Consider the following 17,686-nt stretch of genomic DNA (forward strand, 5'->3'; position numbering starts at 1 on the left):
CTCCAAGACGCCTAGCTTAGGACCCCTACTATGAGATACATTGGATATTGAACCGACATTGGTGCTTTCATTGAGAGCCTGTTGGGCGATCGCCGCGGATCGATGTGATGATCAGGTGATATTTTTTCAGTTAGATCTGTTTCACATAATATGCTTTGTGCTGCAAATTATTGTCGTTGCGTCGCATTATTTTGTTTGCAGTACTATATCAAGATCACGGAGTTTTTAATCAGACATGGAATTGTCCGGCGCCGGGTGATACGATCCAAACCCTGCCGCCCTCATGTACTGTGGGAAATCGTGAGAAGCTCGCGCATAGAGGCAGCATGCGGAGAAGGAACTACTCCGTGTGTCAGGGCAGAATCGGCGCATAGGCGCAACTAGCGCCATGAGGAGCCAGGATTAATCATGGACGAGCAGCGGCCGCCGGAGATTCAATTTCCTCTCTTTTAAATTCCGCACATGATTACTACTTGTCTCCTACTCCTATTCCTATATTGTATTATCCTGAAGGCATGCACAGACCAAAAGGAGTACTACTAATGCGGTTACGTGTCAGTGTCAGTCTTGCAGCCTTGCTTTTTAGGTCCGATTGAGGAATATTGCAGACTACCTTTGCGCTGATGTTTGACGTTTCTTCGCGTCTTAGGATTTTTGTCTGCGGTCTGACGAACGTCGCATCTACAGTTGAATCTGACCTATAAAATATATTATGCCACTACCCGGTGCTATCTCTTCAAATTACTTTTAATGCATAATATTTTTTCTTGAGAATTATTGTCGTCGGATTGCAGCTTTATTCCACAGCCTCGTTGAGGGAGTCCTGGATTAGGGGGTCTCCGGACAGCCGGACTATATCCTTTGGCCGGACTGTTGGACTATGAAGATACAAGATTGAAGACTTCGTCCCGTGTCCGGATGGGACTCTACTTGGTGTGGAAGGCAAGCTAGGCAATACGGATATGTATATCTCCTCCCTTGTAACCGACCTTGTGTAACCCTAGCCATAAACCGGAGGGTTTAGTCCATAGGACAACATACAATCATACCATAGGCTAGCTTCTAGGGTTTAGTCTCTATGATCTCGTGGTAGATCAACCCTTGTAATACTCATATCATCAAGAACAATCAAGTAGGACATAGGGTATTACCTCCATCAAGAGGGCCCGAACCTGGGTAAACATCGTGTCCCCTGCCTCCTATTACCATCCGCCTTAGACGCACAGTTCGGGACCCCCTACCCGAGATCCGCCGGTTTTGACACTGACATTAGTGCTTTCATTGAGATTTCCATTGTGTTGTCACCATAAGGCTTGATGGCTCCTTCGATCATCGGTAGCGATGCGGTCCAGGGTGAGGTTTTCCTCCCCGGACAGATCCTTGTATTCAGCGACTCCGCACTGCGGGCCAATTCGCTTGGCCATCTGGAGCAGATCGAGAGCTATGCCCCTGGCCATCAGGTTAGATTCGGAAACTTGAACTACACTGCCGTCATCCGCGGAGACTTGATCTTCGCCAGATTCGAGCCTGTGTTAGGTGCGCCGCACAGTCACGACGATCATGACATAACTCTATCGTCGGACAATATTCGGGAGATCGCATTTGCAACTACTCCGTCCATCAATCCAGAGCAAATCGTGCCATCCAAGAGCATAGGGATAGACCCCGCCACGGAGGCCGCGCTCTCAGCGGCGATAGAGCCGAATGCTGACTTTACCCCTTACGAGAGTCGTGTTGCCGAACCACATGATGCATCTCCGGCCACGGACTCCGAGCCGCTTACATCCGTGCCTGTCGAACCCGACTGGGTGCCGATCATGGAGTTCACCTCCGCGGATATCTTTCAGCACTCGCCTTTCGGCGATCTGCTAAATACATTAAGGTCTCTCTCCCTATCAGGAGAACCTTGGCCGAACTATGTTCGGCTAGAATGGGATGCGAACGATGAAGAAATTCGCTGCCTACCCACCACCCACTTGGTAGCCACTGTCGACGCTTAACCGACATGCTTAACTTCGACTCCGAAGACATCGACGACATGAACGAAGATGCAGGAGACGAACAGGAACCAGCGCCCACAGGGCGCCGGACAACCACTTCATCACATGGCATATACATGGTGGATACACCCAAAAAGGACAATGGCGAAGAGACAGCGGAGGATGCCCCCTCCAAGCAACCCAAGCGCCGACGTCAGCAGCGCCGCTCTAAGTCCCGCCATAGCAAAAACAGCGATAACAGCGAAAGAGGAAATAACAGTCTAGTCGACTCTAGAAGAAACGACGACTGCACCACCCCGGTGGCAGAGCACGATAAAGATGCAAACGGCGAACATAGTGCGGATCCGGCGTCCGAACACGGCGATGCCAAGGATAAACCTCATCAAACCCCGTTTGGGGAGGAAAACAGTCCGGACAAAGATGCACACATCTTCTCGGAAACGCACTTGGAGTAGGAGAACCTCCGCAGAAGGCTTATTGCCACAGCGAGGAGCCTGAAGAAGTAGAAGCAAAGGCTTAAGGTCGCACAAGATACGCTCAACAGTAGGTGGAACAAAGTGCTCGACAATGAAACAAAGTATGGTGGAAGTTACCACACAAATAGCTATCCAAAGCGCAAGTTATTACATGAATTCGACGATGAGGCCTTGGAGCCCACACAGCCGAAAAATGATACGGCCAACCGGCCGGATCCACCACCTTGTGACCGCGATAGAGCGGCTAACAAAGTCGCACATAAGTTAACACACGATCTACGTGAGAACTTGCGCCAAAAATCCGGCGCGACCAGATCCATCTATGGATCTAGGAAGCGCGCTCCAACACAAAATCAAAACCGAATACTACAACCGTCCGAACACCATGGCATATCCCAATACAGGGGTGCCGCACACCCCCTATGTTTCACCGATGAGGTGCTGGATCACGAATTCCCAGAAGGATTCAAACCAGTGAACATAGAGGCATACGACGGGACCACAGACCTTGGAGTCTGGATCGAGGACTTTATCCTCCATATTCATATGGCTCGCGGAGACGATCTCCATGCCATTAAATACTTGCCCCTCAAGGTTAAAGGGCCAGCTCGGCACTGGCTGAAAAGCCTCCCCGAAAACTCAATTGGAAGTTGGGAGGAGCTCGAGGACGCTTTTCGGGCTAATTTTCAAGGGACTTATGTCCGACCTCCGGATGCAGACGATTTAAGTCATATAATCCAACAGTCCGGAGAGTCCGCCCAAAAGATTTGGAACATGTTCCTCACCAAGAAGAACCAAATCGTTGACTGTCCGAATGCCGAAGCCTTAGCAGCTTTTAAACACAGTGTCCGAGACAAATGGCTCGCCAGACACCTCGGCCAAGAAAAACCGAGAACAATGGCAGCCCTAACAAGCCTCATGACCCGCTTTTGCGCGGGCGAAGACAACTGGTTGGCCCATAGCAGCACCAGCGACCCAAGCACTTCCGAAGTCAGGGATGACAATGGAAAACCACGACGCAACAAAAACAAGCGTCGAAATAAAGAAGGTAGCCCAGATAATACGGCGGTAAACGCCGGATTCAGGGGCTCTTGACCAGGTCAGCGGAAAAAGCCTTTCAAAGGTAGCAGAGAAGGACCATCTAGCCTAAACAAGATTCTTGCAAGCTCTGTCAGATTCACGGCACCCCCGACAAACCTACAAATCACACCCACAGAGAATGTTGGGTCTTCAAGCAGGCCGGTAAGCTAAACGCCAAACACAAAGGGGAAGAGACACCAAGCGAAGACGAGGATGAACCTCGCTAGCAAAGCACCGGAGGACAGAAAAAGTTCCCACCAGAGGTTAAATCGGTAAACGTGATCCATGTGACGAAGAGGAGAAGCAAGCATGCACTCCAAGACAAATGCGCCATAGAGCCCGTCACCCCTAGGTTCAACCCCTGGTTGGCCTGCCCGATCACTTTTGATCGTAGGGATCACGCGACAAGTATCCGGCACGAAGGACTGATGGGCTTGGTGTTAGACCCAATAATAAACGGGTACCATTTCACACGAGTCCTCATGGACGGCGGCAGCGATCTAAATCTGATATATCAGGACACAGTCCGCAAAATGGGGATAGACCCGACACAAATAAGCTACAGTAATACTACCTTCAAGGGAGTAATATCAGGCCAAGAGGCCCACTGTATGGGCTCTCTACTTCTAGAGGTTGTATTCAGTTCTCCCGATAACTTCCAAAGCGAAAGGTTAACTTTCCACGTCGCTCCATTCCGAAGTGGTTATCAAGCACTACTCAGAAGAACGGCTTTCGCTCGTTTTAATGCAATACCGCATTATGCTTTTCTCAAGCTTAAGATGCCCGGTCCACATGGCATCATCACAGTTAGCGGAAATACCGAACGCTTTTCACGTGCGGCAGAGGATGCGGCGGCTTTAACAGCCGCGAACTAGACGGCCTCACCAACCAGAAAAAATGACAGGTCGTCAAGACCACGGACACGGTTAGATGAGTCCGGCGCTCCACCACATATAGATGAGATTGGTTTGATGATCAAACCCTCATAGACGATACCAGGGGCTTCCCACGTGTAATCAGGGCCAGCCCTGCTCAACTTGACTTCTCTTGAATTTTGATAGTTCATTGATAATAACCAATTCTTTTTTTGGCACGACAACTTTCACCTAAGTTCTTTCCTTTTAGAGATGACAATCGTGCTACACCTGTCCAGGAGATGGCACAACAGAGACACAGGCGCAGACATGTAGCAGGGACCCGCCCAAAGGTTTCTTTTTAGATTAAGACCCTGCGTAAACCTTTTTTACTGTCTCTTGTTGCTCACATCCTCCGGATACTCCACACAACCGAGAAGGATGCTGACGTTATTGGCATGTGGCCACGTTAGGATATTGCACGTACCTGGACATATGGGGTTTATTATTAAGGGCATTGTTTAGCCCGATATATGTTATAAAGACCGAGCACCTTAGGGAGTGTTCGGCGTCGCGAGTTTGGCCCTATATGCATCAGCTCCGAATCATGTCTTTGCTTAAATGTTGGGTTTTCTCGGCTCCCACGTTTTGGTACCTTACATTCCGTTATATCGGCTAAGGTAGCACTGGCAGAACTACTGCGATTGTGCCCTGGTTCATCCGGATGAGCACCTCGGTAGAGAAAGCCGAAAACTGACTGTCATGATATAGCGAGATACTAGTCAACCACTCGATGACTCAGCGGAATCTTCGGGATTCCTCCGCATTAACGAAGGGCCGTTTCCCGGTCATGTACGTACGCGCCCCGTATTCGGACGAGCGCAGAAGTACCAGGGGCTATATAGTAGCCCCACCGTCAAACTCCTATGGCTAAGTGAAAGTGTTAAAGCAATATAGTCCGATTGCCTCGTTCGCTGCGCTGCCACCTCCTATATGGACCAAGACGTTGGATCAAGTGTGGATACGCGTTTTCTGCGAACACCCCCGCATTATATGCGTGGGGGCGGAAGCCGACGACTGCAAACTTTCAGGTTATATACATATATACATAAATGGCCGCACAGGAGGCATCATAGTACTTTCGGGCAAAAGTATAAATACAGCCTTGATAACTCAATAAAACATTGTTTTTACAATGGAAGTACATGTCACTAGAACATAATATTCTTCGAGCACTGAGCCTCTATCGAACGAGCGCCTTCAAGAACTTCTTCAAAGTAGTGCTCGACAGCCACTCGGCCTACGGCGAACCCTGTGTCGCAATAGTGGTGGCCTCCATCTCCGCCCAGTATGTCTTGACACGGGCAAAGGCCATCCGCGCACCCTCTATGCACGCCGATCTCTTCATAGCATCGATGCGCGGCACAACACCAAGGAGTTGTTGCACTAAACTAAAATAGCTATTCGGCCTTGGCCCTCCCGGCCACAGATGATCCACAACGGACCTCATGTCAAGTCCGGACAACCTATGGAGCTTGGCACACTCGGCCATTCGCTCATTCAACAGCAGCAGACGGACTGGAGCATGAAACTGTGTCCAGAACAGCTTTTCCACTTCGTGATCTTTCTGATCCTTGAAGTACTCGGCCGCATCAGCAACACTTGCAGCCAAATCCACATAGGCGTCCGCAGAACTCCATAGCCGGTCAAGAGGGGCATACTTCGGATCTCCGAATTTAGTCCGCAACAAGAAGGGCTTCACAGACACGATATCTGCAGCTTGATGCAGCTCCTCCTTCGTCGCTCTAATTTTGGAGCGGGCTTCCTTGGCAGCTACCCAGGCCTTCTCCAGGTCCGTCACCCTCGCTCGGCTTTCTTCTTCAAGAAGCTGGTAACGGTCAGCGGCATCTTTTAACTCTACAACCATGTTGGCCATTCTTTCCTTTCTCTCAAAATGCGCGGCCTGTTCGGCCCTCAACTCTTCGACCGCCTTTAGAGCGGCCGCATTGCTACTCCTTGCTTGTTCCTTGGCTCGGGCAAGCTCTGCCCGAAGGGTCTCCACGGTGGCAGCTCCATCTGCAGTCACAACATATTAAAGATATTGGCATCATGCTCCTCTTATTATGTGACGATCACCAGAGAAATCACTTACCCTGTGCCATGTCAAGCCGCTGATTGACAAGCACGATATCGGCATCGGCCGCATCAAGTTGCCGCTTTAGCTCGGTAAACCCATCAGTTTGGCTAGCCACCGAAGCCCCAGCCACCTGCACATAAAGGCAGTCGGGTTGTTGCCTGGGAATATGATCCTCGGGTTGCCGCCATTCTCAGCGACAACCAGAGTCTCAGTGGCTACTATCTACATAGGGCACACCTAACGTGTGCGGTACTATAAAAAACATACACTATTTCACGTACCTCAAAGCCTTTTAACAGACTCATAAAGGCTTCGTGCAATCCGCTTTCAGCGGATGAAATCCTTTCAATTACCGTACCATCAGTGTACGATGCGCTTCCGAGACGGACGCTTGCCCCAGACGGTTCCGGACTCTTGCTGCAGCTCTCCTTAGGAGCCAGATACTGGGGATTCCGGGTAGCCAAAGGATTATCCTCTGGCCTTGGCGGATCTGGATATACCCTCTGATGTCTACTACACAACCTTCTTCTTGTAGACGTTGTTGGGCCTCCCAAGTGCAGAGGTTTGTAGGACAGTAGCAAATTTCTCTCAAGTGGATGACCTAAGGTTTATCAATCCATAGGAGGCGTAGGATGAAGATGGTCTCTCTCAAGCAACCCTGCAACCAAATAACAAAGAGTCTCTTGTGTCCCCAACACACCCAATACAATGGTAAATTTTATAGGTGCACTAGTTCGGCGAAGAGATGGTGATAGAAGTGGTATATGGATAGTAGATAAAGGTATTTGTAATCTGAAATTATAAAAACAGCAAGGTAACTAATGATAAAAGAGAGCGTAAACGGTATTGCAATGATAGGAAACAAGGCCTAGGGTTCATACTTTCACTAGTGTAAGTTCCCTCAACAATACTAACATAATTGGATCACATAACTATCCCTCAACATGCAACAAAGAGTCACTCCAAAGTCACTAATAGCGGAGAACGAATGAAGAGATTATGGTACGGTACGAAACCACCTCAAAGTTATTCTTTCCAATCAATCCGTTGGTCTATTCCTATAGGTGCCACAAACAGCCCTAGAGTTCGTACTAGAATAACACCTTAAGACACAAATCAACCAAAACCCTAATGTCACCTAGATACTCCAATGTCACCTCAAGTATCCGTGGGTATGATTATACGATATGCGTCACACAATCTCAGATTCATCTATTCAACCAACACATAGGACCTCAAAGAGTGCCCCAAAGTTTCTACCAGAGAATCATGACGAAAACATGTGCCAACCCCTATGCATAGGTTCATGGGCGGAACCCGCAAGTTGATCACCAAAACATACATCAAGTGAATCACGTGGTATCCCATTGTCACCACAGATACGCACGGCAAGACATACATCAAGTGTTCTCAAATCTATAAAGACTCAATCCGATAAGATAACTTCAAAGGGGAAACTCAATTCGTTACAAGAAAGTAGAGGGGGGAAGAAACATCATAGGATCCAAATATAATAGCAAAGCTCGCGATACATCAAGATCGTATCATCTCAAGAACACGAGAGAGAGAGAGAGATCAAACACATAGCTACTGGTACATACCCTCAGCCCCGAGGGAGAACTACTCCCTCCTCGTCATGGAGAGCACCGAGATGATGAAGATGGCCACCGGAGAAGGATTCCCCCTCCGGCAGGGTGCTGGAACGGGTCTAGACTGGTTTTCGATGGCTACGGAGGCTTCTGGCGGCGAAACTCCCGATCTAATATCTGTTCTGGAAGTTTTAGGGTACGTGAAGATATATGGGTACGGGAAGTACGTCGGTGGAGCTTCGGGGGCCCCACGAGGCAGGGGGCGCGCCCTAGGGGGGTGGGCGCGCCCCCCACGCTCGTGGGCACCTCCCTTCTCTCCTGAGGTGGGGTCCAAGTCCATCCGGTGGCTTTCCTTCCAAAAATAACTTCTCCAGTTGATTTCGTTCTGTTTCGACTCTGTTTGATATCCCTTTTCTTCGAAACGCTGAAATAGGCAAAAAACAGCAATTCTGGGCTGGGCCTCCGGTTAATAGGTTAGTCCCAAAAAAGATATAAAAGTGTATAATAAAGCCCATAAACATTCAAAACAGTAGATAATATAGCATGGACCAATCAAAAATTATAGATACGTTGGAGACGTATCAGCATCCCCAAGCTTAATTCCTGTTCGTCCTCGAGTAGGTAAATGATAAAAACATAATTTTTTATGCGGAGTGCTACTTGGCATAATTTCAATGTAATTCTTATTAATTGTGGTATGAATATTCAGATCCGAAAGATCCAAGACAAAAGTTCATATTGACATAAAAATGATAATACTTCAAGCATACTAACTAAGCAATTATGTCTTCTCAAAATAACATGGCCAAAGAAAGTTCATCCCTACAAAATCATATAGTTTAGTCATGTTTCATTTTCGTCACACAAGAATGCTCTCATCATGCACAACCCCGATGACAAGCCAAGCAATTGTTTCATACTTTAGTAATCTCAAACTCATAAACTTTCATGCAATACATGAGCGCGAGCCATGGACATAGCACTATGGGTGGAATGGAATATGATGAAAGGGGTTATGTGGAGAAGACAAAAAGGAGAAAGTCTCACATCAACGAGGCTAATCAATGGGCTATGGAGATGCCCACCGATTGATGTTAATGCAAGGAGTAGGGATTGCCATGCAACGGATGCACTAGAGCTATAAATGTATGAAAGCTCAACAAAAGAAACTAAGTGGGTGTGCATCCAACTTGCTTGCTCACGAAGACCTAGGGAACTTGAGGAGGCCCATTGTTGGAATATACAAGCCAAGTTCTATAATGAAAAATTCCCACTAATATATGAAACTGACAAAACAAGAGACTCTCTACTATGAAGATGATGGTGCTACTTTGAAGCACAAGTGTGATAAAAGGATAGTAGCATTGTCCCTTCTCTCTTTTTCTCTCATTCTTTTTTTGGGCCTTTTCTTTTTTTATGGCCTTTCTCTTTTTTGGGCCTTCTCTTTTTTATGGCCTTTCTCCCTTTTTTTATTTATTCCTCACTTGGGACAATGCTCTAATAATGATGATCATCACACTTCTATTTATTTACAACTCAATGATTACTACTCGATACTAGAACAAGGATGACTATATATGAATGCCTCTGGTGGTGTACTGGGATATGCAATGAATCAAGAGTGACATGTATGAAAGAATTATGAACGGTGGCTTTGCCACAAATAGTATGTAAACTACATGATCATGCTAAGCAATATGACAATGATGAATGTGTCATGATGAACGGAATGATGGAAAGTTGCATGGCAATATATCTTGGAATGGCTATGGAAATGCCATAATAGGTAGGTATGGTGGCTGTTTTTAGGAAGATATAAGGAGGTTTATGTGTGAAAGAGCGTATCATATCATGGGGTTTGGATGCACCGGCGAAGTTTGCACCAACTCTCAATGTGAGAAAGGGCAATGCACGGTACCGAAGATGCTAGCAAGGATGGAAGGGTGAGAGTGCGTATAATCCATGGACTCAACATTAGTCATAAAGAACTCACATACTTATTGCAAAAAATTACAAGTCATCAAAAACCTCGGCACTACACGCATGCTCCTAGGGGGATAGATTGGTAGGAAAAGACCATCGCTCGTCCCCGACCGCCACTCATAAGGAGGACAATCAAATAACACCTCATGTTTCAAATTTGTTACATAACGTTTACCATACGTGCATGCCACGGGACTTGCAAACTTCAGCACAAGTATTTCTCAATTTCACAACTACTCAACTAGCACGACTTTGATATTATTACCTCCATATCTCAAAACAATCATCAAGCATCAAACTTCTCTTAGTATTCAAAACACTCATAAGAAAGTTTTTACTAATCTTGAATACCTAGCATATTAGGATTATTTAAGCAAACTACCATGCTGTTTAGACTCTCAAAATAATCTAAGTAAAGCATGAGAGTTCATCTATTTCTTCAAAATAAAACTACCACCGTGCTCTAAAACATATAAGTGAAGCACTAGAGCATCGACAAACTACTCCGAAAGATATAAGTGAAGATCAATGAATTGTTGAATAATTATGCAACTATGTGAAGACTCTCTAACATTTAATAATTTCAGATCTTAGTATTCTATTTAAACAGCAAGCAAAACTAAATAAAATGACATCTAAGAATAACAAACATCATGTGAAGAAGCAAAAACTTAGGATCAACCCATACTAACCGATAATTGTTGAAGAAGAAAGGTGGGATGCCAACCGGGGCATCCCCAAGCTTAGACGCTTTAGACTTCTTGAAATATTATCTTGGGGTGCCTTGGGAATCCCCAAGCTTGAGCTTTTTTGTCTCCTTAATTCCTCTCATATCACGGTCTCCCTAAATCTCAAAAGCTTCATCCACACAAAACTCAACAAGGACTCGTGAGATAAGTTAGTATAAACCATTGCAAAAACCTTATCATAATCTACTATAGCAAATCACTAAAATTATTATTCAACATTGCATACTCAATGACTTTGCATATTTAATAGTCCTATTCTCAAATAGAATCATTAAAGAAGCAAACATATGCAAACATAACAGCAATCTGCCTAAACAGGATAGTCTGTAAAGAATGCTGCAACATCCATACTTCCCTAGCTCAAAAAATTATGAAAGAAAATTCCCACTGTAGTAAATTTATCAGAGCTTTATATGCAAAAGGTTTAAACGTTTTATCACATTCTGACTTTTCTAGGGAATTATTGCAACAGCGATAAACTTTCTGTTTTCAAAGAGCAACATGTAGACTTCTAAATTAGGCATAGTAAAGGCTATCAATGCCACTTTTATTGAAATAAAAGTTGCAAAACATTGTTCTAAATAACAGAAAGCAAATCCTAACAAAATAAATTGACGCTCCAAGTAAAACACATATCATGTGGTAAATAAAAATATAGCTCCAAGTAAAGTTACCGATGAACGAAGACGAAAGAGGGGATGCCTTCCGGGGCATCCCCAAGATTAGGCTCTTGGCTATCCTTGAATATTACCTTGGGTTGCCTTGGGAATCCCCAAGCTTAGGCTCTTGCCACTCCTTATTCCATAGTCCATCGAATCCTTACCCAAAACTTGAAAACTTCACAACAAAACTCGTAAGCTCCGTTAGTATAAGAAAATAAATCACCACTTCAAGGTACTGTAATGAACTCATTATTTATTTATATTGGTGTTAAACCTACTGTATTCCGACTTATATATGGTTTATAAACTATTTTACTAGCCATAGATTCATCAAAATAAGTAAGCAACACATGAAAAACAGAATCTGTCAAAAACAGAACAGTTTGTAGTAATCTGGATCAAACGTATACTTCTGGAACTCATAAAATTCTCAAATAAATTTCTGGACCTGAGGAATTTATCTATTAACCATCTTCAAAAATAATTAACTAAATATCACTTTCCAAATAAAAATGGCAGCAATTCTTGTGAGCGCTAAAGTTTCTGTTTTTTACAGCATGATCAACAAGACTTTCCCCAAGTCTTTCCAAAGGTTCTACTTCGCACACACACTAATTAAAATAATAAAACCACATATAAACATAGGATAGATGAATTATTTATTACTAAACAGGAACAAAAATCAAGGAACAAAAATAAAATTGGGTTGCCTCCCAACAAGCGCTATCGTTTAATGCCCCTAGCTAGGCATGATGATTTCGACGATGCTCACATAAAAGATAAGAATTGAAACATAAAGAGAGCATCATGAAGAATATGACTAGCACATTTAAGTCTAAAATACTTCCTATGCATAGGGATTTTGTGAGCAAACAACTTATGGGAACAATAATCAACTAGCATAGGAGGGCAAAATAAGCATAACTTCGAAACTTTAAGCACATAGAGAGGAAACTTGATATTATTGCAATTCCTACAAGCATATATTCCCCCCTCATAATAATTTTTCAGTAGCATCATGAATGAATTCAACAATAACCAGCACTTAAAGCATTCTTTTCATGATCTACAAGCACAGAAAATAGACTACTCTCCACATAAGCAAAATTCTTCTCATGAATAATAGTGGGAGCAAACTCAACAAAATAACTATCATGTGATTGAAAATTAAGGTCAAGATGACAAGGTTCATTGTTATTATTATTCTTTAAAGCATACGTGTCATCACAATAATCATCATAGATAGGAGGCATGCTTTCATCATAATAAATTTTCTCATCAAAACTTGGGGGACAAAAAACATCATCTTCATCAAACATAGCTTCCCCAAGCTTGTGGCTTTGCATATCATTAGCATAATAGATATTCAAAGAATTCGTACTAACAACATTGCAATCATGCTCATCATTCAAATATTTAGTGCCAAACATTTTATATATTTCTTCTTCTAGCACTTGAGCACAATTATCCTTTCCATCATACTCACGAAAGATATTAAAAAGGTGAAGCGTATGAGACAAACTCAATTCCATTTTTTATAGTTTTATTTTATAAACTAAACTAGTGATAAAACAAGAAACTAAAAGACTCGATTGCAAGATCTAAAGATATACCTTCAAGCACTCACCTCCCCGGCAACGGTGCCAGAAAAGAGCTTGATGTCTACTACACAACCTTCTTCTTGTAGACGTTGTTGGGCCTCCAAGTGCAGAGGTTTGTAGGACAGTAGCAAATTTCCCTCAAGTGGATGACCTAAGGTTTATCAATCCGTAGGAGGTGTAGGATGAAGATGGTCTCTCTCAAGCAACCCTGCAACCAAATAACAAAAAGTCTCTTGTGTCCCCAACACACCCAATACAATGGTAAATTGTATAGGTGCACTAGTTCGGCGAAGAGATGGTGATACAAGTGGTATATGGATAGTAGATAAAGGTATTTGTAATTTGAAATTATAAAAACAGCAAGGTAACTAATGATAAAAGAGAGCGTAAACAGTATTGCAATGATAGGAAACAAGGCCTAGGGTTCATACTTCCACTAGTGTAAGTTCCCTCAACAATACTAACATAATTGGATCACATAACTATCCCTCAACATGCAACAAAGAGTCACTCCAATGTCACCAATAGAGGAGAACGAACGAAGAGATTATGGTAGGGTACGAAACCTCCTCAAAGTTATTCTTTCCAATCAATCCGTTGGGCTATTCCTATAGGTGTCACAAACAGACCTAGAGTTCGTACTAGAATAACACCTTAAGACACAAATCAACCAAAACCCTAATGTCACCTAGATACTCCAATGTCACCTCAAGTATCCGTGGGTATGATTATACGATATGCGTCACACAATCTCAGATTCATCTATTCAACCAACACATAGGACCTCAAAGAGTGCCCCAAAGTTTCTACCGTAGAATCACGACGAAAACATGTGCCAACCCCTATGCATAGGTTCATGGGCGGAACCCGCAAGTTGATCACCAAAACATACATCAAGTGAATCACGTGGTATCCCATTGTCACCACAGATACGCACGGCAAGACATACATCAAGTGTTCTCAAATCTATAAAGACTCAATCCGATAAGATAACTTCAAAGGGGAAACTCAATTCATTACAAGAGAGTAGAGGGGGGAAGAAACATCGTAGGATCCAAATATAATAGCAAAGCTCACGATACATCAAGATCGTATCGTCTCAAGAACACGAGAGAGAGAGAGAGATCAAACACATAGCTACTGGGTACATACCCTCAACTCCGAGGGAGAACTACTCCCTCCTCGTCATGGAGAGCACCGGGATGATGAAGATGGCCACCGAAGAAGGATTCCCCCTCCGACCGGGTGCCAGAACGGGTCTAGATTGGTTTTCGGTGGCTATGGAGGCTTCTGGCGGCAGAACTCCCGATCTAATCTCTGTTCTGAAAGTTTTAGGGTACGTGAAGATATATGGGTGTAGGAAGTATGTCGGTGGAGCTTCGGGGGCCCCACGAGGCAGGGGCGTGCCCTAGGGGGGTGGGCGCACCCCCCACCCTCGTGGGCACCTCCCTTCTCTCCTGACGTGGGGGTCCAAGTCCATCCGGTGGCTTTCCTTCCAAAAATAACTTCTCCAGTTGATTTCGTTCCGTTTGATATTCCTTTTCTTCGAAACACTGAAATAAGCAAAAAACAACAATTCTGGGCTGGGCCTCCGGTTAATAGGTTAGTCCCAAAAAATGATATAAAAGTGTATAATAAAGCCCATAAACATTCAAAACAGTAGATAATATAGCATGGAGCAATCAAAAATTATAGATACGTTGGAGACGTATCACCCTCCGTGACGACACTTCAGGGTCGCTCGCCTCATGAGGCTGGGTGTCTGGGGGAGGCATTTCGCTCTCCATCATCTCCGGAAGAAGATCCCCCGAAGACGGACTCTGTCGAGAAGGGCTACAATCCGGACTACAATTTATAAGCATCGGTTATTGTCTGTGGAACTAAGGCAGGATATTTTCACTAGTAAGTACTTTTTGATTACTTACAGCTCGGTAGAGGGTTGATCCCCGCGCAGACATAGTGCGGCAAGAATACCCTCCGAGGCAGGACCCTCTGGCGAAGATTTCTTCTCCCATTTGGAAACCTTAGTTTCCGGATCTTCAGAGGTAGTCCTCTTCCTTCCCCGGGGAGAGAGAATGTCAGATTCTTCCCCCTGGTTATCCTCCCTCGCGGAGGCGCTCATTCCCCCGGTTGGAATGAGTAGCGAGTGAGGCCCACTTTCGCCATCTTTAATCCCCCCTTCATCTTCCTTTGAGGGCACTAGATAAGGCGTCGGCTCGAGCATCCTGTCTAGTACCGGATTGTCCAAGCCCTCAGGAAGGGGGCCGAACACCTGATCATCTTCTCCTTTGTTATCCAGTCCTGGTCAAAGAGCGACTCTTTAGAATGATGCCATGATAAATAAAAGGACAGTGGGTTTGGCCATGGGATTACTTACTTGGGTGGCAAGGCGGTTGCAGCTCAAACCCACATCCTCGGTGGTGTCCGGCCACTCTATTTGGGGTCCGAAGAACGATTTGTACATCTCTTCGAGCATCATGCCGAGGAAATGCTGAATAGCTCATGGTCCTTCCGGGTTGAATTCCCACATACGGAGGGGCCGACGTTTGCAAGGCTGGACTCGACAAACTAGCATAACTTGCATTACTATAACCAGACTGAAATCTCTTTCAAAGAGATCTCGGATACGTCTATGCAATATTGGCACGTCCTTTGCTGGAACCCAGCTCAGCCCCCTGCTGATTCATGACATGAGTTGCGATGGGGGGCCTGAGCGAAAGGTGGGGGCGGCTACGCACTTGGCACTTCGGGGAGCCGTGATGTAAAACCACTCCTGCTGCCACAATCTGGACACCTCTGGGAAGGAACCCTCTGGCCATGGAGCATCAGCGATTTTGCTTATTAAGGCACCTCCGCACTCCGCGTGCCGCCCCTCGATCATCTTCGGCTTCACATCGAAGGTCTTGAGCCACGGGCTGAAGTGAGGGGTAATGCGGAAGAAGGCCTCACATATGACAATAAATGACGAGATGTGAAGAAGGGAATCCGGGGCTAGATCATGGAAATCCAGCCCATAATAGAACATAAGACCCCTAACAAAGGGATCCAGAGCGAGGCCTAGTCCTCGGAGTAAGTGGGAGATGAACACGACACTCTCGGTGGGTTCGGGAGTAGGGATGACCTGCCCTCGGGCAGGCAGCCTATGCGAAATTTCGGCGGTCAGATATCTGGCCTCTCTCAGCTTATTGATGTCCTCCTCTGTGACAGAGGAAGGCATCCACCGACCTTGAAGGTTGGATCCGGACATAGTTGAAGGTCCGAAGCGCCTGACCTGAGCTTTGTGTGTTAGAACTCGAGGCAGGGGAAGGATTCGATTAAGCACGAGAGGGAAAAAAGAAAAGGCCTCGTCCTCTTTATAAAGGGGGTGAATATCAAGCGTCCTCCTCGTGGCCGTTTTGGACTTGCCTAAGATCTAGGAGTCATACCAACATGCACGGTTGGGTTACCCATGTCCATATTGATGAGAATCCCGTAATAAGGGGGATACAATCTCTGCTTTGACAAGACGTGACAGAAAAACCGCCTCGCAATATGCGCAGCGCTGGTTGAGAAAAACGGTTCAGATAAGGACCGGGTCGTGACGTGATGTTGTGCTACCAAAACATGTCAGCATATTAGATTTATGGAAATATTATTCTCTCTACGGTGGGGTGTGGAACTTATTTTGCAGAACCGGACACTATCCTTGTGTTCAAAAATCTTCCATGAAGTATTTGGAGAAGAACCTGCCTTGCAATGCCGAAGACAATACTGCGCGTCGGACTCATTGTCATTGAAGCCTGGTTCAGGGGCTACTGAGGGAGTCCTGGATTAGGGGGTCTCCGGACAGCCGGACTATATCCTTTGGCCGGACTGTTGGACTATGAAGATACAAGATTGAAGACTTCATCCCGTGTCCGGATGGGACTCTACTTGGCGTGGAAGGCAAGCTAGGCAATACTGATATGTATATCTCCTCCCTTGTAACCGACCTTGTGTAACCCTAGCCCCCTCCGGTGTCTATATAAACCGGAGGGTTTAGTCCATAGGACAACATACAATCATACCATAGGCTAGCTTCTAGGGTTTAGCCTCTACGATCTCGTGGTAGATCAACTCTTGTAATACTCATATCATCAAGAACAATCAAGCAAGACGTAGGGTATTACCTCCATCAAGAGGGCCCGAACCTGGGTAAACATCGTGTCCCCTGCCTCCTGTTACCATCTGCCTTAGACGCACAGTTCGGGACCCCCTACCCGAGATCCGCCGGTTTTGACACCAACACCCATCCAAGATCGATTTTGCTTAGGTCCTCCCTCCTCTCCATCAGCGGCGGGTCTTGGACGATTTCCTCCGCCAGGGGAAATGGGGTGTCAGGGGCCACGGCTCGGAGGGGAATGGCGAGCAGTGGAGGCTGGTTACGCGAACCCTCCGCCTCCGTTTCCGCGGTCGCCGCCTCCGCCTAGGCCTTGGCTGCCGCGTCGGCCTGCTCCCTCGCCACTTGGGCGGCCGCTTTTTCCGCCGCCTCACGCTCCTCCCGCGCCTCACGGGCGTTCCGCTCCGTGGCCTCCCT

The sequence above is a fragment of the Triticum urartu genome, chromosome 5A, assembly GCF_056163025.1.
Source record: "Triticum urartu cultivar PI428250 chromosome 5A, HENAU_Tu73, whole genome shotgun sequence".
NCBI lineage: Eukaryota > Viridiplantae > Streptophyta > Magnoliopsida > Poales > Poaceae > Triticum > Triticum urartu.